At 42.2% G+C, this 26,515-nt stretch overlaps 1 long non-coding RNA gene across 1 annotated transcript; it reads right to left on the bottom strand.

The window, feature by feature from the left end:
• Positions 1-4,011: 4,011 nt before the first annotated feature.
• On the bottom strand, positions 4,012-26,267 carry LOC137477597 (uncharacterized). The gene is made up of 4 exons (XR_011001080.1): positions 26,093-26,267; positions 6,408-6,522; positions 4,699-4,820; positions 4,012-4,131 (listed from the first exon to the last, which is right to left on the bottom strand). It is a non-coding gene; the product is annotated as an uncharacterized lncRNA (long non-coding RNA).
• Positions 26,268-26,515: the final 248 nt, after the last annotated feature.

The raw sequence follows: 26,515 nt of genomic DNA, 5'->3' as shown, positions 1-26,515 counted from the left end.
CCATGCTCTGTGCTAGCCATCTGGGACAGCATCACCCACATTCATGCTCTGACATTTGAGAATGATTAAATATATTCCACAAAAGTCAAAACCAAAAGAGAAGCCAATGAAACAGGAGAGATAAATAGATACATTTCTAATCTTACCCTGCAATACATCTATAAACTATTGCCCTTCTAATTTTTGTTCTGACTTTTTCACCCGCTGTTCCTTCTCACTAGGACTTCTTTTAAAGCCGCTGTAGAAGGAATTATGTTCCAATAATGCCAAAATCAGTGGGATTTAAGCTAACTTAGTGCTGAGTGTCAAAAGTTTTAGAATCCTATTTCCCAACAGAAATGCTTCACAGATATGAGCCTGCCAGGACTGAAGATGGGGTGTAAATTTCTAAGTAACCTAAATACAATTTGAAAATGCTACTTCCCAATGCTGTGGGTATTTGCCATTACTGTAGGCAACTGCTCAATTAATTTCCCAAGTGCTGGCCCACCAGGATTCTTCCACAAACAATTTCATACCTGTAGCATGCCCAAGGATTATGGAAATTGCTCCAGTGGAAATCCCATATGCTGCTGGTTCTTGTATCCAGGGTTCAGACTAGTGCAGCTGGAGAGCTGACTGGTCATGCCCTTTGAGAGCCACTGTGTCCCTGCACTGTACCCTGCAGCTGGTCTCTGCCTCAGAGCAGCAGGAAAAACATGACCTAAGCTCAACCACCAGTACCTTGAATACAAAGCACTGTAAATCTTGGTGAGGCCTTGACCTTAATTTTTTTACATAAGCTCAGCTTGGCTGCTGTCTCCTGCACCTCTCCCGTCAACCCTGGGTGCACTCAGAGCTCAATGTGATGCCCTGTATTGGGAAAGGCCATGGCTCTGGCTGCTGGCAGCACACAGAGAAGATCACTGAAAACAAACACAGAGCAAGCAGCTTGGTTTTCATAACCTCGGTTAAACACAGGGGGTGAAGGATCCGAAGCGGCAAAGTCATGTGAATTCAAGAAAGGCGGAGGGTAACCTCTGAGGGGCTCTTTTCTTTGGCAGCACAAGGGAGAATGGTGCCCAGAGAAGGGGGGAAAAGAAAAATTATGGAAATTTTTGGTCCTCTGTGCACAGCAATTCTGTCTTTTTCTCCTTCTGGGGCTGTAGTAAGAGAACTGACGTTCACTACTGACAGTGGCAAAACTACTTTCCTGGGCTCATGTGACAAAATGGTGCATCACAGCTGCACCCTGCCCACAGAGCAAATTAAAACTGAACTTGTCCCGTGGACTAGCTCACTTCTGCCTACCTTCAGAGGCCTTCAATCATCCTTCTTCCTCACTTCACCTGAAGCATAATTTAGCTTATTTCTATTTGGAGTGGCAGGGAGAGATTTCTCCTCCCCGAGTCATGCTGGGATGGCAGGAGGTCTGCACTCCTCCACTGCCTGTGGCAGGGATTGGGTGACAGCTGGTCACTGCAGCCTGTGGCACACAGGCTATGGGGGTGGTACCTTCCTGTGGGCAAAGGTGGGACACAGGTGGGTCTTCTGTGGCTGCCAGGGAAACAAAAAGTCTCTGTAAATCACAGGAGTAAGCTGTCCCCCACCCCGCCCCGAGAGTTTTTGGGTATCGATGGGAACAAGCACCAGACTCAAATGGGGTCAAACAACATGCTTGCAGACCTAGAGCTTCCCACCACTTAGGAAACAATGCAGTAACTAAACCCACACCTCTCAGCAAGGACCGGCCTCCAAGTGTCAACCCTGAAAGGTCTCCAGCATGCATTCAAATGGTTCTAAAACAGCATATATCATCAAATGCAGTATAGTAACAGAGATTACTTTCACAGAATAAATCAAATAAGTGCCCAGACAGGGAGCCTAGATGAAGATTTTAGTAGTTCCTCTCCAACCTGTAATATTTACCCCAAAGGTAAATGCAGGCTACCACTACCATGGGCAATGCTGACAACCTGTGCACCTTTCAGGATCCTATCCATAGCCTAGTGACACTTCCAGTGTTAGCAAGCATAAGATAGGAACCTATGAAGATGGTCTCTGGTCTCTCCCATGACTCAGGCAATACAGTTTTCTGTCCACAAAGAGATGGGTGTTTTGCACTATTTAAGTTTGTGCTCTTATTCTTACTAGAACACAGTATCACAAAAATGTAGTAAAGGTTTTTCAAATATCAATAGATATCTAGGTTGTGTTGAGGCATTTGGATTATGGTCCAGATACTAACTGCTTTGCTGAATGTCTCATTTATCCAAGGGTAGAAGGAAGCATTTGGCCACTTGTATATGAATTTGTGTGTGCACTAAGTTTGGAGACCTGAGGAGATGCTTAAATTTGTTGTTGTGACTATGACATTTGATGATACAGAAGGGCAAAAACAAGAGCCTGAATTACCCATCACTCCTATGAAATTCCATATGACTGTGATTATCTCTGCAAGAACTTGTCACAGTTGTTTGTAGACAATGCACAAAATAGAACTGCAAGTGGCTTTCTTCAGTGCCATCAACTCTGTCTGCCTGCCTACAGACAAAACCTGTCCTCCCTCTGTCATTCCTGAGACATGCTATGTCCAACCTGTCTCTAAAAAACTCTCATTAAGTCCAAATCTCAGGCTATTTCAGGGTTTCAATTATCTTTCCTATTAGGAAAGTTTTTTTCATGAAATCTAACCTACATGTCCCTTGTTATACTTTAACCCTTCTCCTCTGCACCCTGGACATAAAGAACAAATTGTTCTCTTCCTCTTCATGTATTTAAAGACTGTTATCATATCCCTTACCAGGCTGATCTTCTCTAGACTAAATAACCCCCATATTTCAATCTCTCCTCCTTAGTCACATTCTCTGGACTTCTAATCATTCTTGTTGGTCTCTTCTGGACATTGTTCAACCAGTTCCATCCTTCTTGAACAACAGTGACCAAAATTGGAGAGGAGAATACAGCAGAAAAATCAAATCCCATGTCATGCAGATGGTACTCTTGTTTATATATCCCAGTATGGTGTTTGCTTTTCTCATGGCAATCTTAATTCTGACTTCTCTTCAGCTTGCGATTCACAATTGCTCCAGATCTTTCTCTACAGGCTACTTCACATCCCTTATTTGTAAATCTGATTGTTCTTACCTAAGTATAGAACTGTGTATCTTGTATTTCTCTTTATTGAACTTCAGCCTGCCCCTTCACAAACCCCTGGATTATTCTTCCATTTACATTTGATAATTCTGAAGTACAGGACTGTCCTCTTGTTATCTTTTCAAATTTATGTTACCTGATACTTTCAATAGCATATTTTCTTTTCATTCAATCTAGGTAAATAATAGAAATAATGAATAGTAACAGGTTCAAAGAATATCACTGCAGAAGCTTACCAAATGTGTTCCTGCAATATGATGATGATCTGAACTCAGCTGGTTGATACTTGAATTCAAACATGAACCTATAGCTACACACTGATTCTCAATGTGCTTCAGCATCTGAAGTTCTTCCTGACATTTGTGTGACCCGAAGAAAATTCAAAAGTGCCAAAGATCAAGAAATATAATTGCCTGTCAAGACATATGTGCTCTGTATTCATAGATCAATGAGTTTGCTCCATGTCATTGTACTTCATCTTTGTAACACAGCAATGCAACAGAAGACAGACTGCACACTGGTACTGTTGAAATACCTAAACTAAAATACCATAAGCAAACCATGATGAGAGCTAAGTAGAAGACTGTTGAGTTTTGGGGAGGACATAGGCCAATTCTTAGTGTCTAAGGCATTTGTTCAGAATGTCCTGATGAATTCAGCCCTTGTTTTCCTGTAGCTGGTGCAATTTCAGTAAATGTACCCTTTACTCACAACTATTTCCTGAATAATTTTGAAATTTGTCTATATGTTTCTATTGCTCTCCCTTTCTGCACACCATTCTCCCTGCCTGTACATTTCCTCCTCCCCATTTGCAAGGGCATCTCATCAGAAGCCATTTCTGCACCATTTGGGATGTGAAGAGTCCAAAACTCAGACTTCCCAAGATAGACTTTTATACTCATTATTGATCATGATAACTGTGTGGTCCTCTGATGTATCATTTCATCTGCAAATGCTCATGTCATGTCCAAGGACAGGTCTGAACACATGCTCCACCTGTTAAATAGGAAAACAAAATTTTAAAAAAAGGAAAAAAAGATGAGCTTGGGAAAACAAGTCACTCAGAGAGATCCCCCTTGGCAACACGGCCCATGTGTGTGTTGCTATGTAGAGCAGCTTTTTGCTAAGCCCTGGAGAGACCCAAGACCCATTTGTGTAAACACAGATGGAGAAAGCTGAGATGCCTGGGAAATTGAGTCCTTTCAAATTCAAGTTAATCTTGATGAACTGCTGTTTTGTGGGCTTTGACCAGTAAATTCTGAGTCACAAGCAGGGTGAGACATCACCTTCCTTTTGTGACTGCAATTCCAGCAATCAACAGTCTCTGCAGCTCAGTCCCCAAGGCCAAAAGTCTTGCAATCTGCTTCAATTTATTTTTTTTTCCCTTTTCCTCCCACAACTCCTGCTTCTTAAAGTCACTTATCGTTACCTCAGGATTGTTGCCAGATTCTCTTCTGGCATCACTTCTCCCTCTTTTCTGCAATCTTTGCATATAAGGTACTTTAATCACTTCCCATGTCAACTACCACAAAGCTCTTTTTTATAGCTCTCATAAATACTTACAGGCTTTATGTATATTTCCTCTCCAAACTTCAAGGGATGCAGATCATTGCTTAGCACTGAAGAGATGGAAAGGAGGGCAGCCTACTTCAGATTTCCACATGACCTAGGCATGGGAAATTTTCCTGCAAACTTAGATGAGATTGAGTCTCACACTAGAATAAAAAAAGGGTGTTTTGCAGCCTTGGCTCTCTGTTACTTCCCCACTCCCAGATATCTCATTCTGCTTAATGATTGTTCTTTCCCAAGCACAAAGTCATCAGGTTACACAGAAATCTGGCTTTATTTCTCTTTTTTTTTTATAAGTTTGAACACACTGGTGATAATTTTGTTGCTCACTAAAGCATTTTTTTTCTCTCAAGTACTTTCAATCCTCTGAACTATCAGATGATTTCCCTTCTTTTCTTCAGCCTCCTAAAAGAGACAATGCACAGACCTCACAGGTCCAGGCATTACAGGTCAGAACCAACCAGACAGATTTCTTAGTGACTGCTTCTTCAATTTTTCAGTCTATATGGGATATAGCTTAAAATCTTAGGGCTTTATATCTGCTGTCTGTTGGGTGTTTCAAAAGTAATTTTCTTGTCTTAGCATAGTAAACTCACAAGCAAATTCCCATAATGCTGGCAATACAAAGCAGTCAGACCAGTCAAGATATTTGTGCTTCAGCATTTCAAATGCACTCTTGACTGCCTTCAAGCAATAATTTTATAGGGTTTTCCTTCCTGAAAAATTGTTCAGTGATGACCTAGAAGTGAAAAGTTCTGTCTCATTACCATTTCCATCCAATTTTACATTAAATTTACTGAAATAGCTGGCTTTGACTAAGCCAAGAGTCAGATATAAGAGTTACAAGGCCCTGATTAAGAAAGCACTTAATCACTTTCTGTGCTTTCAGTTGGACAGATGCTTTCCCCTGTCAAGGACCATATCAGTAGCTGGGGGAGGATTGGGGAAAAGAGCTTGGCTCAAAGCCTATGAGAATTCACAACCCAGAGATACAGCTGCAGGACCTTAATAAAAGTACCAGTATTCTAGGACTATCAGCTGTCTCTCATTTTGCTCACTTTCCAGGATACTTGCTCAACAAAACTCAGTGGCTTGGGTTGCATCTGAAAACAGAAGCCACAGAAAGCCCTGGGAACCATCCCAGGAGCACCTACCTTTCATGGAAAACAGAGAGAGGCCCAGAACAACTTCTGCCTAGATTAGATTGCCCTTACTAAAAATAGGAAGCCCTTTAGTCCTCCATCTCTCTTGATAAAGCTTTATTTTTAAGCATATGTTTTGCTTGACCTTGAGGTTTTTTAAAAAAAATGGAATGAAAGAAAGAAAAAGAGGGAGGAAAAAAAGCCTCCTTGATACAATTCCAAGTAACACTGAAGATAAAGCTGTGCTGGGGTTACTTAGCATTCTGTGAGTGACAGGTTTTATACAGCCTCACAAGGTCCCATTTGCATTGTTCAAGTCAATATTTTTTGGCTCCAAAGGAATGTCGAGCAACACTTCATCCAGAATGTGTCTAGTTCTGGACCACAAGGTATCCCTGCTCCTTCCTCTGGCTTATTAATAAAATTTCTCTGTTTATGTAAACCCCCACAACTATGGACAAGAAAAAACAGCAGTGAGAATGGTCACCAGCACCTTAGGATCACAGTAATTTGATTTACTGACTCTAGCATCATCCCATCAGCCTATAGGCATTACCATACCTTACAAAAGCTTGACAAGTTCTCTCAATAGTCCAGCCAAAGCAACTCAAAAGGTCAGAGTCCAGGTATCTTTTGCAGTGACAGGGAACAAATCTTTCTTAACCTAAAAGAAAGACTTTTTGGAGAAGAGCACAGTGTTAGTGGTGCATACTGGAAACTAATATTGTCATTTGCAAAGTGTGAATTTTATTTCATGTGTGAAGAAGCCTTCTAATATAAATTTTGTGATAGAGCCTGAAGAAGCTGTTGTGGATAGCTTCCATCTAGAAAAACTACATAAGCAGCACTAGGCATACCCAAAAGAGAACAACCCAAGCAGAAAATACTTTTTTAGCTGAAAACAGCTCCACTTCAGTACTGACAATTGCTTATTAAACAAATGAAAGTGTGCACAGGCACAGCAACAGAAGCACAGGGCTAACGTAGTTTCAGGATCAACAGGCAAGAAGGATGTGAGTGAACCTTGCACGACCTTGTGAAAAACAATCTCTCTGGTGACTCTGGAACTCCAGCTAGTGCTGTTTGTCAGTGTGAAGCTGGTGTGAGCCAGGCAACCCAATTTGCCTTCCATCCCAGGAGGATGTTCATTTTCCCTCCCCCCGCCCTGCTCTCAGTACCAGCTGGGTCCCCACTGCTCGCTCATCCAGGGTCCAGGGAACCCGTGCAGATGTTTTCATGGACATAGCAAAAGCCCTTTCTGTCTGCCAAGACTCACACTGGGCTTTTCGCAGGAGCAAATGTATCTGTTCCTTCTAAAGCAATGTGGTTTTTGAGCAGCTCTAATTTAACCTGAAGTTGAGAAATAAAATCCTTCTGACCTAGTTGTTGTATCCTCCTTGCTCTAAACAATTCTGACAGTAAAATGGCTATCATTTGTCTCTAATCCTGGAATCTCAACCTGAGGAAACCACTTTCTCTAGTAAATTTTACACCTGAATATGGTTTTGAAAGTTATTTTTGTTTTTTTTTTTTTTTTTCCAAACCAGAAATTCACAGACTCATGTCATTGTTATTAAATACCTCAACTCTCAGGCTACTTATAGTTCAAAATACATAATTTCAGATTTCCAGGCTTGTTGGCTGAAAGCCTTTTGCCACATACGCTCATCCTGGGGCTTTTAATTTCAAATTCTGGACCACAACCAGTTGAATTTGATAGCCAAACTGAGATTAGGGTGCTATGCTTTGAGGGGCATATGGGGTCCTTGAAGTGAAATGTTATTGGAGGTTCTTAGAAATGTTGGAGTTTTTGTAGTCTGGGTTTGCACAGCTCTCGTATAAGTCTCTGCATTCTGTCAGCTTTCTGTCAGATCTGTGTCACGTGTAGGATCTTTAAGTGAAATTCATGACCCTCTGAATGGCTCTTTTTAACACTCCATTGCAAATCACCTTAACAAAGCAATGAAAGGGGTTTTCTATGCAGAAGGGTTTTCTTAGAGGTGAAATACAGCTAATGCAGCACCTCCCAGAACGATTCCTACTTTCTGGTTATTGGCAGTCAACAGTGAAGATGGGAAAAGGAGACTAACACCTACCTGGGAGCATCAGGTTTTGTTTGGAAAGTGGCAAACCTTCTAATAAATATTGCTAGAAAGGGTCAGCAAGTTTTATTTCATTGTTAAGTTCTGGATTTTGGTGACCAATCCTCAAAATACACCTTTTGAAATTTTCAGAAAATCTTCCTTGCTGAATGCCTTGCTGAAGGTTGCAGAAATTAAAATTTAAAGCAACAAGATCAAATTTTTGCAACCAGATGCACCATCTTATATTGCAAAATTGTTCGTCTTTGGAGCCCTAGGCACAACCCAGTAAATCTTCATTCCGTTTCTTCAGAATTAAATGTCAATGTGGGATGGTGCATCTGTAAGCTGGTTTTTTTATCATTAGTTTTTAAAAAGAAGAATAACTCCCCCCCTCTTTTTTTTTCAGTTAAAAATTATCTTCCAGAGTCACATGAAGATTCTCCAACTTCAGAAACCAATTTGCAATTCTGGAGACTTTTCTTTTTCCCTTGTCAATGGTCCTCCGTCTGCTTTCCCTGGTGCAGATTTGTTCAGGCCCATCACAGAGACAAGCCCTGTGCAGAGAGCACTACTCCATCATTTCTCATAGAGAGAGAGCAGAATCAGATCAGATATTACATTTGGGACCACTGTTATTCATGGAGAGATGTCAAAATGGTGAAGCAAAGTCACTAAAACTCACTATCACAAGCTTCTGCATCATGGTGATATGTATCGAACATGCCTATCAACAGATAGAAGAAGGTTTTTCAGTGTAGCCTTTTCCACATCCTATTCTGGGCCACCCCTCAGTATTCCAGCGCTGCTAACTGAAGAATTTGACTAACATGGTGGGTCCTCCCTTCTGCCTTATGAATTGCCAGAGAGCAGAAAAGAAAGGGTTAAACAATATGCCTATGAGCAAAGTTAAGAATGCTGTGCAGGCATGTAGAAAACACCTGACTGATAATTTACTGTGTATTTATAGCTCAGAACAGTTATGATAGAAAAAAGTCCTGTAACCGCTCTTACTTTAAAGAGAGTCTGCACTTTGCAAATGGCTCATTGAGCAGCTCATCTTAGCTATTCATTATGGAATGTGCCATCCTTACAAGAAAGGAATTTACTGGGCCTGGCAACAGGCTAGTCTAACTGTTCAGTCCTCTACAAACCTATTTGCCAAATTATGAGGAAGAGAATTCTACACCATCACCTCTATAGCTCATACCTCTTGACTATTGAGAGATCACACCTTTATTTAGCTTCCAAAAACCAAGTTACCTCCTTTCTTGAGCATCTCTGAACTACGTGGATTTGTCCAACAGAGCAATGGAAGAATTTGTATCAGTCTTTCACTTGAACCTGAACTTTCCCAAAGATAAGCAGGCCTTGGACTATTTTGAATTTGTCATGAAGAGAGGCCCAATATGTTGTTCTAGTCTCATTTAAGTTCCTAGAACAATTTCAATCTTGTTTTGTGGGACACTGCAAGTACTATTTCACTACAGCAGAGGAGCAGTGTGAGATCCAGTATAGCAAGTTCTGGTTGTAGGTGTGTGAAGCAAGATACCAAATCCACAATGAACACATATATGAGCCTGAGCTGTTCCTTACAAAGCTGGCACAGGATAGCTGAGAAGCATAGAAAAGGTTATTTTCTGGTGGTGTCGTCAGGAAAGACACTCATCATTGACTACACAACTTTACCTGTGCATCAAGTTCACTGAAAATACTTTACTGGATGTAAACAGAAAAAAACCCAAGCCAAAGAAACAACAAAAATCAACAGCAGGCAACAACAAAAAGCAGGCTAAATTGCTCTGAAGGAGTGGATAGAAATTTGGAAACTGAACTCTTAGCACTCTTCTGAAAGAAACTGCCATACTTTCATTCCTGAAACCTTCCCCTGGCCTTTTGGAGGTGATGGGAGCATCATCTCTCACTTCAGATCCTTCTCTCACTTTAAAAACATGTCACTAAGATGAGATTTGGCAAATAGAAGCACAGGTAGTAAAAAAGATCAAGCCATTGACCTCCATTGTAAAGGCTGGATACTACAGCCAGCTTTACAAGGTGCTTCCAATAGCCTCATTCCACTGGCTACTTCTCTCTGTTTTATTTACCAGAATAAAGTTTTACTTTTTGCTATTTCCATTTTTACTCCAGAGAAGAATGCTTCTTTAAAAAAAAAAAAAAAAAAAAAAAAAAAACCAAAAAAAAAAAACCACCCTCTGGAAAACCTAGAGGGTTTTTGCCTATCCATTCCTCTTCTGTTTCAGTGGAATGCACTCCTGCAGTAGCCTGGGGGTCTTCAATCCTTCCTCCAGCTTAAAGCATGCATCTGCCTTGCCAAAGAACCTCTGAAGTGCACCCCAGAAACCATGCAACAAGGCCAATTTTATCTCCTTCAGAGCAGAGACAGCACCTGCTCTAAACAAACAGCCTCACCTTGCACAATAAAAGGATTATTTGAGAAATTCTTGACCTCTTGCACCTAGGTTTTTAGTCCAGATGTTAATCTAAATGGATACAAGGTAGAGACAAATGCTCTACAAATTGACATCAATACATTAAAAAAAAAAAAAAAAGTGAAGTTGACTGCTTGTAGCTTGTTTGCTCTCAAAGAGCCATGGGATAGGGAGAAGGGAAAGTATCCTGGGAGTAGTACTGCCCCTCTTTACACCACTGACGTGAAGGCACCAGGTGACTGTCACTCCTGGACAGCAAAAACTGGTCACTTCTCCCCATTCCTAGATACAAAGAGCTCAGCTCTGTGGAGATATAAAGGCGGCTGGTAATGAGCTTGGTAGGCACAGCCATGGTGTGCCTCACTCCACATCTTCTGAGTTTTCCAGTTCCAGCATTGCAAGTACCTGTGGATTTGAAAAAGATTTAAAACGCCCAAAACCACAGAAGGGGACAAACTTTGAAGAGATGAGCCTGCTGCACCCCTGGCTGTTTGGATTGCTGTCTTTGGGGAACCACAGGTGCGGTTACAGCTCAAACTAAAACAGGCTCTCTCTTTCTTTCTTTCTTTCTTTCTTTCTTTCTTTCTTTCTTTCTTTCTTTCTTTCTTTCTTTCTTTCTTTCTTTCTTTCTCTTTCTTTCTTTCTTTCTTTCTTTCTTTCTTTCTTTCTTTCTTTCTTTCTTTCTTTCTTTCTTTCTTTCTTTCTTTCTTTCTTCCTTCCTTCCTTCCTTCCTTCCTTCCTTCCTTCCTTCCTTCCTTCCTTCCTTCCTTCCTTCCTTCCTTCCCTTTCTCTCTTTCTTCCCTTTCTCTCTTTCTTTCTCTCTTTCTTTCTCTCTTTCTTTCTCTCTTTCTTTCTTTTCTCTTTTTCTTTCTTTTTTCTTTCTTTTTCTTTCTGTCTTTCTTTCTTTGTTTTCCCTTTAAAGTACTAGTAGAACTCCTAAACTGAGAAGCATTAGGCAGCCAACCATGCTGTAGTGTGGGGGATGCTGTGTTGTATCTTTGCTAATGTCCCAGCTAGAGCTGGGAAAAGAGAGAGGCACAGAGAAGGTAAGAAAATGAACTGAAATTCTAACTTCATTGCTGCAAAGGAAAGCAAATGAAATTAAATTCTGAAATTGGAAGTATGTGTACACTTATTTTAATTCAAAACACTCTGTGATTCACAGAGTGCCTCCTGGGTACCCCTGGAGAGAGGTTTATGCGTACACTGGCTGCACACTGGTGAACTTTATTGTACCATCTTGTTGAACCTGTTCCTAAAAATGTGCAGCTGTGTAAGAAGTTGATATTCAGCTTGCCAGTAAAGGTGAAAAGAAATGACTGTCAGGCAGTTATTGAAGCTCAGGGCAAGATGAATTTTTCAGACCAAGCTTTAAAGCACTCTTGGAAAGTGGCAATTGTGACACCAAAACCCAGTCACCCATAAGAGGTGCCTAAGGGTGGCATTCAGGGGGCCATCTGGCCTGTATCTGGTCTGCATCAAGCCTCAGCAACTCTGACATTGCAGGAGGATACTTTGGAAAGAGTTAAGTGAGGCAGGAAATGTGGAAGATTTAGGGTGGGAAAAGAATTACAAAAAGATTAATTACAAGTTCTCCCCATGCTTTGGACCCAGTCCAACTGTTTGCTTCTTCCTCAGAACACTTGGTCCAGAATCTGGGGCAAAAAAATGTGTGTTCATGTCTTTGTGGATGACCTTTCACTGTTCCAGGCTGCAGTGACTCCTTATTGGCAGTCTGAACCAAGTTTTGGCTCTATTATTACTCGCCTCCTTGCAAAACTTGATGTCGCCTAAAGTCTTTGGCAGAAGATATGAAAGATACTTCACAAAATAAAGCAGGAGGGGGTTCCCACTGCTACTAGAGAGAGATTCTTGCTAGCTCAGCATTTGCTTTTGTAATGTGCTTTACATAAGGTATGTTACTCTTCTGGCAACACCTCGAGGCCTAAATTTTCTCCTTTATGCTCATGTGGATCTGGGGTAAGGGTTCCTCAGGGAAAGGTTCTCACACTTTCTTGCAGAATAGCTGCTTCCATATTGTATCCCCTATGTATATTTTTGGGCTCAGCCCTGAGTAAGCCTGTACTTTCAAGTTTGAGAACCTGTTCTGCACAGGTGTCACCTGAAATTATCTTTTCTCTATGCTGTTGCTGAATAATTCCATTGAACCATGACTCTGATTTTTAATGCATTTGTTCAGGGTGCTTTTGTATTTTTTTTTTACAGTACAAGGAGAAGGACACTAAATGTGTGAGTGTGAGACATCACCTCCTGTGAGGCAGGGATGCTTGGCACATAGGTCTGAGACTGTGATACAGCATAGGGACATTCACCCCTGAAGTTATTCATCATACCTGAAGCACAAAGAGAGAGTGACAACATGCAAGTACTTCAAAAGGATAACCAAAGCATTGATCTTTAGTACCTTTTCTGAAGGACAGTTTTGTGCTTAAAAAGCAGAACTGGGAGTAAAGATTTTAAGGTACTGTTTTTTGCCTTACACCTGACTTCCAGTCTTTGAGATATTACACTACATATTCCCTCTATCTATAAAAAAATGGCAATACCTACAGGTACACTGATTTAACCCAGACCATCAGTCTCCTTTACATCACTTGCCAGTACCTCTCACAAGTATTTCTTAAATACAGTCCAAATATCCAGCTGTTCCAGATGTTAAAACCACTGGGTGCTCTAGGAAGAAAACACAATCTTAAAGCTTGTTTGGAGGTCTGTGATAGCAGTGAGCAGATGAAGTGGGCTATGAAATAAAGACTCTACTTGAGACTATCCCTCATGCCAAAAAAGCAAAACCCTTCTGAGGTGTTGCCAGTGGAAATTAGGGGAAAACTGCCATCATTTGTTTCAAGTTTGGGAATTGCTGCAACCCTAAACAAAGATTTCTTAATTACCACTTTCCTTTTTTCCTTCCAGTTCCTTGATCTTTTCCTACTCTATAGCCAAGGATCAACCTCCTTGTCTCAGAGTGTCAAGTTCCCATATATTTGCCTATCAAAATCCTTCTGGGACTAGCACAGGCTCTGTGGCATTGGCACAAGCCAATGACAAACTCTCAGTAGAGCCCAATACAGACAATAGAATGCCAGGCTACAGCATAAATCCTTCCACTCCTAAAGCAGACTTTACTTCTTCTGATCTTCTCTGAGCTTGTTGTCATTTGCTGTCCAATTTTTTAAATGGAATCTGAGGTCGAGAGCTGCATTGTGTCTTTTGGATCATATTACACATGCTTAACTAATACTAATAAAACTCAGCACCCTAGTCAGTTTAGCAGCCCTATGAGCTCTATGGACTCGGGGGCAGCAGAAGATCCCATTCTCTGTTTTGTTCAGCAACATAATGCAACAAATATTTTTAACACTTTACCAATTTTTTTTTTTAATTATGAAGCTGGGTGATTTAAAGCTTTGTTTGTTTCAGAGTTATACAGTTTCTTTAGGTATGTACTGGACAGAATGGTTGGTAACCTCACGCAAGACAGATCATTGACTTGGGCCACCAAGTTCCTCAAGTTTAAAAACAGTGTCTCTGTAGTATTTTAATGACTGGTCTTATGTCACGAGATTGGACAATTGGAGGCATGTATACCACCATTTACACACCACAGATTGTCTCTCATCTGTGCTGGTCCCAATGTCCTGGTATGTACATCGGTCCCAAAGTACATTGGGACCAATGTACTGGTCCCAAATCAATCCAGGACCACGCCCAGGAATGTGGATGTTATGAGTACCTTCTGCTGGACATCCTGTCATGGGCAGGAGCTGATGGCTGGTGAGCTGACACACCCCCAAAGCCTTGGGCATGTATTTCTCAGCAGTCTTTGATGACCTGAGATATCACAGCATTTAAGGCATCCAGCTGCTTAACACCTGTTTTGATACAAGCCAGGAAGTAAAGCCCTGCTTTTCCAGTTATGACACCAAATGAAGAAAGGATCCACACAGGGTCATGTTGCAAAGATTTCAGATCTCCAGCACCTACTGGTGATTCAAAAACTCTTCTTGCAATCCTCCCTTTTGCCCCATGTCCAATCAATGTTTCTTGTTACATGTCTTGACTTACCCTTCCTATAAGCGCAAAACTCCATATGGAAGACCTAGTGGGTAGGAATTATCTTCTTCCCTGAAGGTTTCTAATGGTGGCTTTCAAGAAATTTTTCAAATCTTGCGCTTTAATGAGCCAAGTCCCTCACAAATGTCTTGGAACTGTTTTCACCATTTTCTTGCCCACATAAAATCAAGCTGGAAAGGCATTGAAACCAGCTGCTGAAGCGAAAAAAACCCACAGGTTTTCTGATTACATTGCTAGATTGTACCTGTTTTGAAGTTTTTTTCTCAGCTATGATAACATTACATGCCCATGATGATACAAATAAAGCTTCTCAAATCTTTGCAGAAAAACCCTGGACTGCATGAGAAGCAGATAAATCTTGATACACAAGATGCATTTTGTTGTGTGGAAGGAGATTTGTAGTGCCTGCCTCCACTTTTTTTGAACAGTAAAGGAAAATGCTGTCTCTTTTGATACTGGTAAACTCTCTCAAAATGGGATCCTTAGGACTAAATTAGAAGGAAATTTCCCTCACTTTGCCTGATCTGCACTTCGGCAGAAAAAAATGACATGAGATTTCTAAGCAATCTGCATCAAATTCTCCATGGGATTCAGTGCATTTGGGGTGGCATTCTTTGGATTATTTCATTCTGTACCTTGCCAACCTCTCTCTCTGCTGGAAAAAAAGTCTGTAAAAGCTACTGCTTCTTTACCTTCAGGCCAAGTCTTGAAGTGTTAAAGCACAACTCCTAGTAACATGGATTACAATAAAATCTGGGTTTCTTTGGTTCACTTGCACTGCTAGTTTATGGCACAAATGACCCAAAAGGTTGTTTTGCAATATTAAAGAGGACCAAGTGTCCTGTAAACTTTTTAATACCATGTGAAATCTGAAAGCCTTAGCAGCAGAGGCTTAGTAGTAGTGTCTCACTGCGTGGGCATTTAATGAGTTGCATTTTATGAGTCTGTTTTTCTTGTGGGCAATTAAAGAATATATGAAAGGGTCAAAGTTAGGAGACTGTAGGACAATGTGTCTTGCCAGGGTTAGATACAACCTACCTAGCAGTTTCCCAAGGGAAGGATGGCTTAGGTCTGCAGCCATGGAATATTCTGTGTGATTTTTAAAGGTCTTCAAAGAAAAGAGAGTACTGTAGACCTTCTTTTGTGAAATGGAGGTGAAGGGGAAGCAGAGACAGACATTGGCAGGCATCTGCATCCTGTACAGTTCAATGCCCCAGTGTAATCCTCAGACAAGCTGCAAGTGCCGGGCTCTAGTGATGAGGTCCACACTTCTTTGGTCTCATGACTTTTGCTTTCCACTTCTTTCCCATGAGGGGTAAACGTGTGAGATCAAAACCTGTATAGCTATTCTCTATGCTGTCACTTGAATTTCCAATTAGCTATTTTTTGGCTGTTATTAGTATTCTTGCAGTTATCACAGAGATATCGCTGTTCTGGATACCTTAAGTATGATAGCTGAAGTAGAAGTGTCCCAGAAATCCCAGACAGGCTGGGTGGGAGGCTGCTTTCCTAAGTTAGTTTTCATCAGTCCTTATGGAAGGTAAAGTCCTATATAATCCATTTGCTTTGTATCTATGAAATCTTACCCAAAGCTTTCTCAATACTACATTTCCTCAGAAAGAGGTTTCCAAAGTGTATTTGGGAGATACAAGTGAGGAACACAACAACAGCTTGTGAAAAACAACATCCTACTCATGTACTTCTTGCCTGTTGAATATACTTGTGTAATACCTGAGAAGCTTTTTGATCCCTGTTTGTGTATACATACATTTTGTGTATTTTTAAGTAAATCCAATGTGCTTTCAATTCAACAAAATGTTTTTTGTTTGTTATTAAAACTGAAACTCTTAGAAATACCTGGAATATGGAACTATGGCAAGCTTTGTAAAAAGCAGGTATGGATTGTCATCCCAGACACCCTTTCCCTCCTGTCAGTGTCCCACATCTTTTGCACAGCCACATACTGCAGTGTGCATGCTATTGCCATCCCCGATGTCTTTAAGCGTGCACTGAATAAGTATCATGACAGCATTAGGCTTTTGACTGCTGACTCTTGGCAGCAGCCCCGTGGCTTGTGGGGAGTGGAGAATGTGTAGCTGGATTGGAGCAGTGGCCCTTTGCTCTTCAGGGATCAGCCCTCAGCACCGCTGACCCTGTCTGTGCCTTGCCGAGCAGCAGATGCTACAAGAGAGCCTCCCAGCTACCAGCGGGTGGGCGATGACTAACGGGGACATCTCCCTTTTTTCCAGGACCAGCCCCTCCTGGCTGGTGACGAACCCACTGTGCTGGGGCTTGCTGCCCCCGGCGTTCCCTGCCTCTCTGGCTGAAAGCAGCCGGGCTTTGCCAAACCCCAGATTCATGCGGTTTGGCACCCTCTGTCCATCAGGAGCAGGAGCTCCATCCAGCACACACTGCTGTGTACAAGTCGAGCAACAGCCGCTGCGAGGACTGGGACAGAAGCTGGCCCACAAGCTCCTCTTTAAGCTTTAGGAGGTGGGTTAGTAGCCGCAGGGACAGGGTGACGGGAATGCAGTGTGCTGGGGGAAACAAGCCAAGCATTTGCCTGAAAAGGAAGGGAGACAGCAGGAGTTTTACAAGCTGAACAAATATGATGTATTTTAAATACTTATTTCTACCAAAATATGTCACCTCCCCCTTTCTCTGTTTGCAGCCTTGGTTTTCAAGGCTGGAATGATAACCTCTGTGCCTGCTACTAAAGAAGACAGTGCACAGCTTTCTCTTCAGCCGTCAGCATGACCCGTAAGCAAGTGTGCATGGGAACAGAGGCAGAGGGTTGGGAGAGGACAGACAGCTGCCTAAATTGTCCTGAGCCACTCCTGCCAAGATGTGGTGCAACATCTTATTTTTCTTGTCATTGCTGCCATCTATTACAGGAAATCTGTTTATTAAATGTCTCCAGTGAAGCCTAAGGATGCAAGGGATGGTAATACCAGGTAGGGGTCTGTCCCCACGGATTGAGCCACAACATGGACCCAGAAGCTTCCAGGGATCCTTCAGCCCTTTTGGGAACCACAAACCCTGCAAAACACCCATGTGGCTGAGGCTAGAGTGGCGAAGTGTCAGTGCTGAGGAAAGGAGGTAGGGTTGGGAAGAAGTGAGTTGCAGCATTCACACACCCCTAGAAGCTGGAGCTTTCTCAGCAGCAAAGAGAGCCAGCTTCTGCCTCCACCCCAGCCCAGCAAAGCTGTGGGAAGCACAGCAAGCTAGTTTCCTGTAAACAGGCTCTTTTTCCCAAAGCCATGGCAGTAAGACAAGCCACTGAAACACAAGTGAGTCCAAGATTGGGACAGGTGCCACTGCTGGTGAGGGGTTGAAAGGCTTCACTTCTCTCCATCCTTCTCCAGCATCCTTCTGTTCCCATGCTGTCACCCCCTTTGCCCTCCACATTAGCTGTTCTCCCTTCTTTTCCCTTCCCACATACTTCCTTCCCAGTTCTCAGCACAAGAGGGATTTCTGCAGCTGAAACTTTATGGTAAAATCACAGTCTGCCCCTGGTTGACTGACGTTCAGGACCTCTATGTTGCGAATGCTAAACCTGAGTCGGTCTTTTCTTAGTCCCTCTCCATTTTTGGAATGAGGTGGAGGGTTATGTGGCTGTACATATTTCATGCCATGCTAAAACTTGGCAGATAAATCTGCTTCTGAGGAATATTTTTAAGAAGGAGCTAACAGAATTAAGCAGGGCCAAGCAAACCCTCCTGCCCATGCCCATTCCCTGTAGCTTTTCTCAGCTTTAGTCTGACAATGTACTCAAGCTGTGTCATCAGAGGAAAGGATGGATGATGCCAAAGTCATGGTAACGATCCCTTTAGTCCCATATGCAGTTCCCAGCTTGGTATCATCAAGTGATTTGGGACCACTAGCTGATATCAGTTCCTATGATTTTTCATATCTTCCTAAGTCAGTCTCAGCTGAAAACATTAATCAGGTGAGTTGGCCTTAGACACCAGCTGTGACTCACAGTTTAGGCATTTCTGTTTTAAAGGACATGCAGGTTGTCAAATCCTGTGATAGCTGCTGTTTTCCTTAAATCCTCAGTTCCTGAACTCCTCACTCTTACCAGATAGTCTCTGCACACAAACATCAGAACTTTTGTCAAAAGCCTGATGACGTGAACACAAAGGATTCAAATATCAAAGTGCAAGCAAATATATCTTGTAAACGTTAATTTCCAAAATGTTTCTTTTTCTGTTGTATCTTGTGGTTTTTTCCTCTTCTGTCTCATGGCAATTAATCACTTACTACTTGGCAACATTAGGAAGATGATGAGCTGGCAGGAATACTGGTGAATTCCCCAATAGAATGACAGAGAGCCTTTGTTTCCCACCAAAACCTAAATTCAGGATATGTGGTAACATTACATCCTGTAACTGCAATACTGTACAAGGTGTTTGAAGCCAGTCAATGTCAGGATGTAAGAAAAAATAAAATAGGCTCATCCTTTAGTCTTCCTGCAAGGGAGGTGGATATTTTTTTTTTTTTTTTGGGAGGGGAGGGGTCTGGTTTAAAATTCACTGATTATTGAATCTTAATCTTGTCCTGTACATATATAGTTGGTAAAAAAGAAGCAGGTCTTCCTTTCTTGCTTAGAAAGCAGAATATAGATGGGAAATAGCCACACAGACAAAAAAAAATTCAACCAGATGCAGAAGATTTGTGTTTGTTGTATTGATTAAAGCTCTTTCTTTTCTTTTTTCTTTTTTACTTTTTTTTGTTTCTTTTTTGGTGAATCTAAATCCTACTCTTGGATGTCAGTAGCTAGCAATTTTTGAATTATGCTTTCTCTCCATGGACTAAGTGGGCTTCCAAACTCATGAACAAGTATGTGTCATCTTCCAGGCCCCTGGGTCCATACTTTCCTTCTCTGGCCAGTAAGTCCCCTAATTTCCATTGCTTAGGAGAATTAAGAAGGGCTATGTCACCATGGCAATGCAGAGTTGTACCTGTTTTTGGAAAATACATAAGCACCTAATACTAAACATTTTCAAGTCAAAGCTTGTCATGATATCCTCAGCTCCCTCCCGTTGTTGACAGATATTGGGTGTGAAATACATTTCAATATGACTAGAGCACAAAAAAAAAAATATCAGAGCATGGTCAAAAGGCCCTCCTGGGGGCAAACTGAGTAGTGATCAGTGAGGAGCAACCAAAACACACCCAGGCTCAGAAGAGGCCAGGAAACCCAACCCTTAGATGTGGGTGAATCACTGCAAGGTAGAGTTATTTTAAGATCAAACCTGAACCCATCAGAGGTGGAAAATACAACCTTGAAAAATGAGGTCAGTGGGAAAATCCAAAGGCCCACAGCCAGCCTGTTGTCAGGGGCTGATGACCAACAGGATGCTAAGTCTTCCCAGAGAGCTGCAGATCACCACTCCTGGAAAGGAAACAGCAAGGAAAGAGATACAGAAACACCTGGAAGCCTTCACTGAACACCCTAAGTAAAATAAAAGATTGTGGGAGAGCCACTTCTTGCTCTAATTGAGGAAAGAGTATAGACAGGCTGAGTTTCTTCACCATCCTACACCATCCCTTCCTTTAGAAGGACCTCTTGAGCAAGCTAATTCCTCCTTTCCTGTCTTATCATCTGACATGGATCTGGAGCCTTCCCTTAACTGAACTTTGTTTGAGAGGATGTCTCATATCCAGTGCCTTGGTGGTCCTCCAGGTAGCTCTTTGCTTTGCCTTTCATCAGGGATTACACAGAGTACCATAGGTTAATCTGGCTCAGAATTGAGCACATTAAATTGTGAGTGTCCCTTAATGCATTTTCTTCTAATGAGGAAATTGGGGCTTACTGTCTGGGAGGACTTCAGGGCTTTCACTGAATGAGGAACTCAGCATCTTAACATATATGTCTTCAAGACTACATTTACTTCTTACTCACCTAGAACCTCAGGCTGTTGTATTGCCTGTTCCTTGGGAATTTTGTGAAGTTAATGATGATGGTTTTTTGTTGGTGGTGGTTTTTGTGGTTCCTTGTACCCCTAAGAGCAGATGACACTTTGCAGGAAGGATTACAATTTTGTTTGTTTGTTTGTTTTATTTTAATTTTGAATGCCACAGTCTACTACTGGAAATTCTGGATGGTAAAATAACCCTCCCTATGCTCTCACAATATGAATCCAAAACCAAAACCCATGACTGGGAAAATTCCAGATGTGATGTGGGTCTCTGAGACTGAAAATAAGCAGTCAAATTGTTGACTGGAAGAAGCCCTCCCTCCTGCCTTACATCCCTGAGTCACTAAGCCAGATGGGGCTGGCTTAATGCACAGAAGCTGCTGATTATCAAACCAGTGCTGTCAAGGTGGGTTGTTGAGAAGGAGGACAAAGTCTGTTTGTGTGCTGCCTTTTTAAGTATTTGGAGTTCCTTTCATACTTGTGCTGCTTTCTGCCATGAGATAGAGCAGATCCCTTTTGAAGATGCTCTACAGACAGCTAGTACATAATGAAAATTGTTACCAGCTCTGCAGCAGCACTGTATAAATTAATCTCATAAACAAATAACTCAAACTCATCCCAACACCACCTCTGAAAAGCGCTGCAAAGTAACCTCCATCACTCTTTCTGCATCTCTGAAATGCCATGAGAGCTGTAATGTACAGGCCGTGAGAAAACACGTGTCTGGATCATTATAATAAAAATCCTGAATAAGAGCTGAAAGACTTGGCCTTTGAAAGGCATGCTGGCTCTGGTTTGGAATGGCTTCATCTCTAAGTAAGAATTGTCCATGCCTGGCAGTATGCAGAAATATACTGTTCTGACTCAGGAGGCAGGAAAATAGCAGGAAATTACTCTGTTTGAAAATTGGCCCATAAATTCAGATATGGCTGTTCTGAGCCTGGCATGAGTTGTTACAAGTAAATCAATGTAATTTTGGCAGAGATCATGAAACAAACAAAAAGAAAGAGCAAGAGGGAGAGAAAAGTAGAGAGTAGAAATAAGAATTTTATAGAGGAAACTAAACAGGGACATGCCAGTTTGTGTTAACTGTATCACAGACATCAAGTCACTGGGACTCCAGCCTATTGACAGTTGCCTTCAGGCATATTCAGCACAATCAGGTGGAAGGAGTTTGGCACAGAGGCTCCAGAGGGTTGAATTCTGATTTTGCATCTGGTCAGAATTGCCATTTTGGAGCTGTCACTGCCCTTGGCACTTTTCCTACCTTACCTCTACTCAAAGGGCAGTATTTGGGGAAATTTGGGGAAGGGGCCAAAGCTACCTCCAAGACCAGAAAGCTGCACATGTGGAAGAGGCAGTGCATCTAATGCTGCAGCTCAGGGAAGCAATGCCTGGTGCAAGCACAGAAATGCAAAGGCTTGAACAGGGAGTGGAAGTCACTGGAACCTGGAAAAGGGGTCAGGAGCTGAGCAGCAGGCCTAGGATTCATGTGTGCATGGCAACCAGGTGTGAAGCATCTGTAACTAAGGGCCTGGCGCCCTAAGCAAATCCAAGCCAATCCCAGTACCAAAGGAATAAGGGTATCCAGACTAAACAGTACCAGAGGTGCACTGCTCTGCTCATTCTGCTCCCATTCTAAAGCCCCCCTCATCAGCTGACCAATTATATCTCAACAGGAAACAACACTGTGGCAGGTCAGTATGGTGAGGGTATGTTATGACAGCTGGAGAGGAACTTCCTGAAAGTTCCATTTTGCTGGATGTAACTGGACAGGCTGAGACTAGGAAATCCCCTTTTATATTCCCTGCATCTCCAGGCTGAATCCCACAACAGGAAAGCAAAGTACCACTTAAGAAAATGTCCCAAATCTGGGAGGGGACTTGGCAAAGTAAATGTGTCTAAAGATCAGACTCCAGAAATCTGTTTAAAGTCCTAGAAAAAATATCCAGTTCTGCTGATGTACATCATGAAAGAGCAGCTTTTGTCACCCAGAGGGGTGGGAAAGGCAAAGGAAAAGCCTAGAACATTATTCATTTGGCACTACCCTCATTTCCTCTGTTGGAGCCCCGCTAAAACCTGTGCAGCAGTCAGTGCTCTATGCCTGCCTCTGGTCCTGTCACAACCAACCTTCAGGAGCAGTGCACTTCCTGGCCTGCTGCAACACAGCCTGCAGGGGAAGATGATGGAGCTGCCCTGATCCACAGCAAGAAAATACCTAGACCAGCAACTGCTCAGAAGTGCAATTCAGAGTCCAGTTTCTAAGAAATTGATTACAAAGAAAAGTAAAGAACCAGCAAAATTGCTGGGGAAATGTCGGTAGGCAGAATACTGTTCTCTCTCTTTGTAGTTAATGAAAATACTGGTTTTAGACTGCGAAAGCAGAACATTTCTAGCAGCCACATGCAGATAGGTCTTTGCTTTTCTGTACTCTCTGCTTAGCAGTGTAGTCCCATGTAGTTATTTGTAGAAAAAGCCTGAAAATCCAAATTAGAGAAAGATACTTTGATTGCCTTTAGGCATTTAGGCTTGCATAATGCAAATAGCACCAAATGAGCAATAATATTTGTAACACAAGCATTTTTAAGGCAACAGCCAAGAATTACGGCAGTGGAAAGAGCTTCACAATCCTATTGTAGAAAGAAGGAAAGCATTTTACCCTCTTAGAGAGCCTGTCTTTCTTCATTGATGGTCACGTCATACCCATCTTAAATAGACCCAGCAATGCTAGAGGAAAATAAGGAAAGAACATAGCATCAGAGCTGAGGTCAACATCTGGATGGACTTAGGCTTCACAAAGGAATTCACTGACTCATTGGCACATGTGAGGACTGTCATCTCCTCTGCAGCATTTAGTCTTTAATCATGAGAACCCATTGGACTAGAGCTTGGCTTTCAGGAATATTAATGGAGTAATAATGCTATGAAAAGGGGAAAAAACAAGGCAAGAAAATGAGTGGTTCTGAAAAACATCGGTATTACTCTCTCCCTACACACACAACACATACTTAAACACACAGGGACGGAGCAGCCAGAAGACCAAAACTGAAAACTAAGAGTCACCCGCTGGGTGTTTGAACAGGAATGGGATAGGAACCCCACCTGTGCTCTGACCCTCAGGGACTCCACCAGTGGTGCAAAAGTTTTGTGAAGTGGCTGATGTCTTCCTGTGACCTTGGGGCATAACATGAGCTGTCCTGACAGGATATCCACATGAGCCTGTTCCCACTGCTCTCGAGCAGTGGTGCCCAATCCGGGGAGAGGAAAGGAAGGAGAAATAGAGTGAGAGATGATGGGCAGGGCTTTCTTGTTGCAATTGTCTGGAAGAGTATGGGCCATAGTGTCACTTCTGCACAAAATGTAGTTTGAATGAGTTGCAGTGGGCACAATGCCTTACACACCCAGCACACCCCTCTCTTGCCTCATCAGAGAAGACCCCCAGGTAACCCAGAGCAACAGCTTTCAGATCTGTGCCAAGGCAAGTGGCACAGTGTGGCACTAACCTGGACCGCATCCTTGCCTTGTCACTCCTTGGAGACCTTTGTCTGAATATGAAGCCCCACTGGCCAAGGATGCAGAGAAAGGGCTCAGAGGCACCACATGTGCCTGGACCCACAGTCCTGCTCTTCCGCAGGTTATGAATGAACTTCTGAACCTCCTGAGGTTGATAGATCACAGGTGACAAGAGGAAGTGATAGGGAATTCACTTGCTCATGACACCTCAGTTGCTGTTAGTTAAACAAGTGCTTTATTAAGTTCACTCCTTGTGACCAGGAGGATTTGAAAATGCCTGGCGTGATTGTTCTATTTCAGGTGACCTCATGATTCGCAAGGCCCCAGAATATATTCCTCATGGAGCTAAGGAATTTCTATTGGCAGTTCCTGTGAAGTAGAGAGGATCTGCTCACGTATCTTCTGTTTGGTGTGGGGAAGGCCTGAAAAGAGGAGGAAATTTAGATTTTTACTTGATTTTGAGTAATCAGTTCCACCATCCCCTCTGGCATCTTTCATCCCGCCACAGTGGTTCCAATTTATGGAGAAGGTAAATCACTAGCTTGCTCCAATCTTTCTAGTCTGTTTCAATCTATCACCACACTGCTCCTATCACATGTTGTTAAATGAACTTGAGAGCTGTTCTCTCAGCAGCAAAAGATGGCCTTTCCTGGATAATGACAATTTAAAGCCTTTATACTATTCACAATGATCAGCTGAGCAATGGATTAACAGCTAATGATTTCCAGAGATTTACGAGGCAGTTTTACAGATTTAGGTTGAACTGCTACTCTGAGACAAATCTTAACCATTTACTTCCCTTGTTCTTATAAATCCTCCCAGGCCTGGACAAACCAGAACATATCTATGTGCACCAAGAAGGTCTCTGACATCACATTTTAAGAATGCAACAAAAAACAAGGGAAAAAATGCATCCAGCTCTGTTCATTGCGAATCAGATTTTACATCAGGCTCTTCCCAGAAAGCAGATCTGTCCATCATGCAGTTGTTTTAAGCCTGTTTCTATGCCACAATACATGGCAGAGAAGGCAGTCAGGGTCCAAATACAACACTCACCTCCTGTTATGGTACTTCTTGCTCCATGTAGGAGAGCAAAGGTAGGAGAGCAAGGGTGAGAAACACACTCCTTAGTCTGAAAGCTACTAAGGGTGTTAGCGGTAGGACTTAACTGTCGTGTCTGCTCATGCCACATGTTACATTGATGTGGTTTGATTTCACTTTACATAGTTCTTCCAGGCACCTCTGGAACTAAAAATTTAGTGGGACATAGGGGAAGGTGTTGATATGGGTTTATGGTTGCCTAAATATGATTATGTAAGCCCTTGTCTCATTCCTATCTTCCAGCCTCTCTCTCTTCATCTCTGAGCATTTCCTGTTGTGCTGCTAATGGCACTGCCTGTTTGTCACCATTTCTGCTTTCAGTATCTCTGCAGCAGGACAGCAGCAGCCTGGCAGACCTGCCTGCTGGGTGTCCTCTGTGGGTGGTCTTGTTCTGTATCAGATGGTGCCTGGACACGACCTAGCCTATCTTTAGAGATCAACCACTATGACATACTGGGTAATTGAGAGGCAAGAGTCACATTTGCTACTTAGTTTTCCATCACAATAGAAACTGCTTTGTGATTGGTCTGTGACTATGAAATACTACTTTTTCATTCTGTCTCAGAATCCATGAACTTAGACTCAAGGCTAAAAAATTTACCTCTGGGATGTCACTTCAGTGTTTTCACGTTGTTAGGGAGAGAGCAATGACAGTGAAACTGAGGTCTGTGATCTCCAGAACAGAAGCTCAATAGTCCAAAGCCCACCCATGTAATGTTACAAAACCTGTCTTTTATAATCAGCTCTGACATGACATGACAATAAAAGGGGGAAAAAATAGGGAAGTTTGTCAAGGATAGGAAGTACAGATTCGTAACTGTTTTCTATTAATGATTTTGTTTTCAGTCCAAAAATCTCACCCATTAAAGCACTGATGCCTGCCATGTAAGAATCGAATGTCAGAAAAAGCTAACCACCCTGTAACTACAAGAGTATTTTTTTTTGCTCTCTTGTTGAAGTGACATATGAATACTGTGAGGTTACTCCTATTGTGCAACTGACACATTGTTATACCACATAGCAGGATGGAGCTGACTCTAGAAATTCCCAACACACAATAAATTGAGATCCTCTTTTGGAACTGATGTTAACAATATGCATCTCAGTAATGATAGCCTTTGGGCCTTGCTCTGGAGTCATAGGGAGTTTATGAGATGTTATATTCTCCCATTTCCTCCCTGCTGAAACTTTCCTGGGAAGGTCTTCCAGCATCAGGATGTGTCATTTTCAAAAGGATGTTTGGGCAGACTCCACAGCAAAAAGAAATTCAGACTGCTGATCTGGAGCTAGGAAGGCAGAACAATGCATTATAGAGCTGCAGCTGTTCCCAGGCCTGTGCCACCGGTCTGATTTCCAGAACTAGATGTGCAAAACCTTGAGTCGCACAAACAGATTCCAATATGTTAGTCACATTGGTTGGCCTTTATACACAGAATGCAAATATAATACAGTCACATGGTCTTACATCATAAAACATCATCCATATTGCACTTAGGTCTCAATAT

The sequence above is a fragment of the Anomalospiza imberbis genome, chromosome 7 (genome assembly GCF_031753505.1).
Source record: "Anomalospiza imberbis isolate Cuckoo-Finch-1a 21T00152 chromosome 7, ASM3175350v1, whole genome shotgun sequence".
NCBI classification, from domain to species: Eukaryota; Metazoa; Chordata; class Aves; order Passeriformes; family Viduidae; genus Anomalospiza; species Anomalospiza imberbis.
The sequence above is the reverse complement of the archived record's forward strand: the minus strand, read 5'-3'. Positions and strand labels throughout refer to the sequence as shown.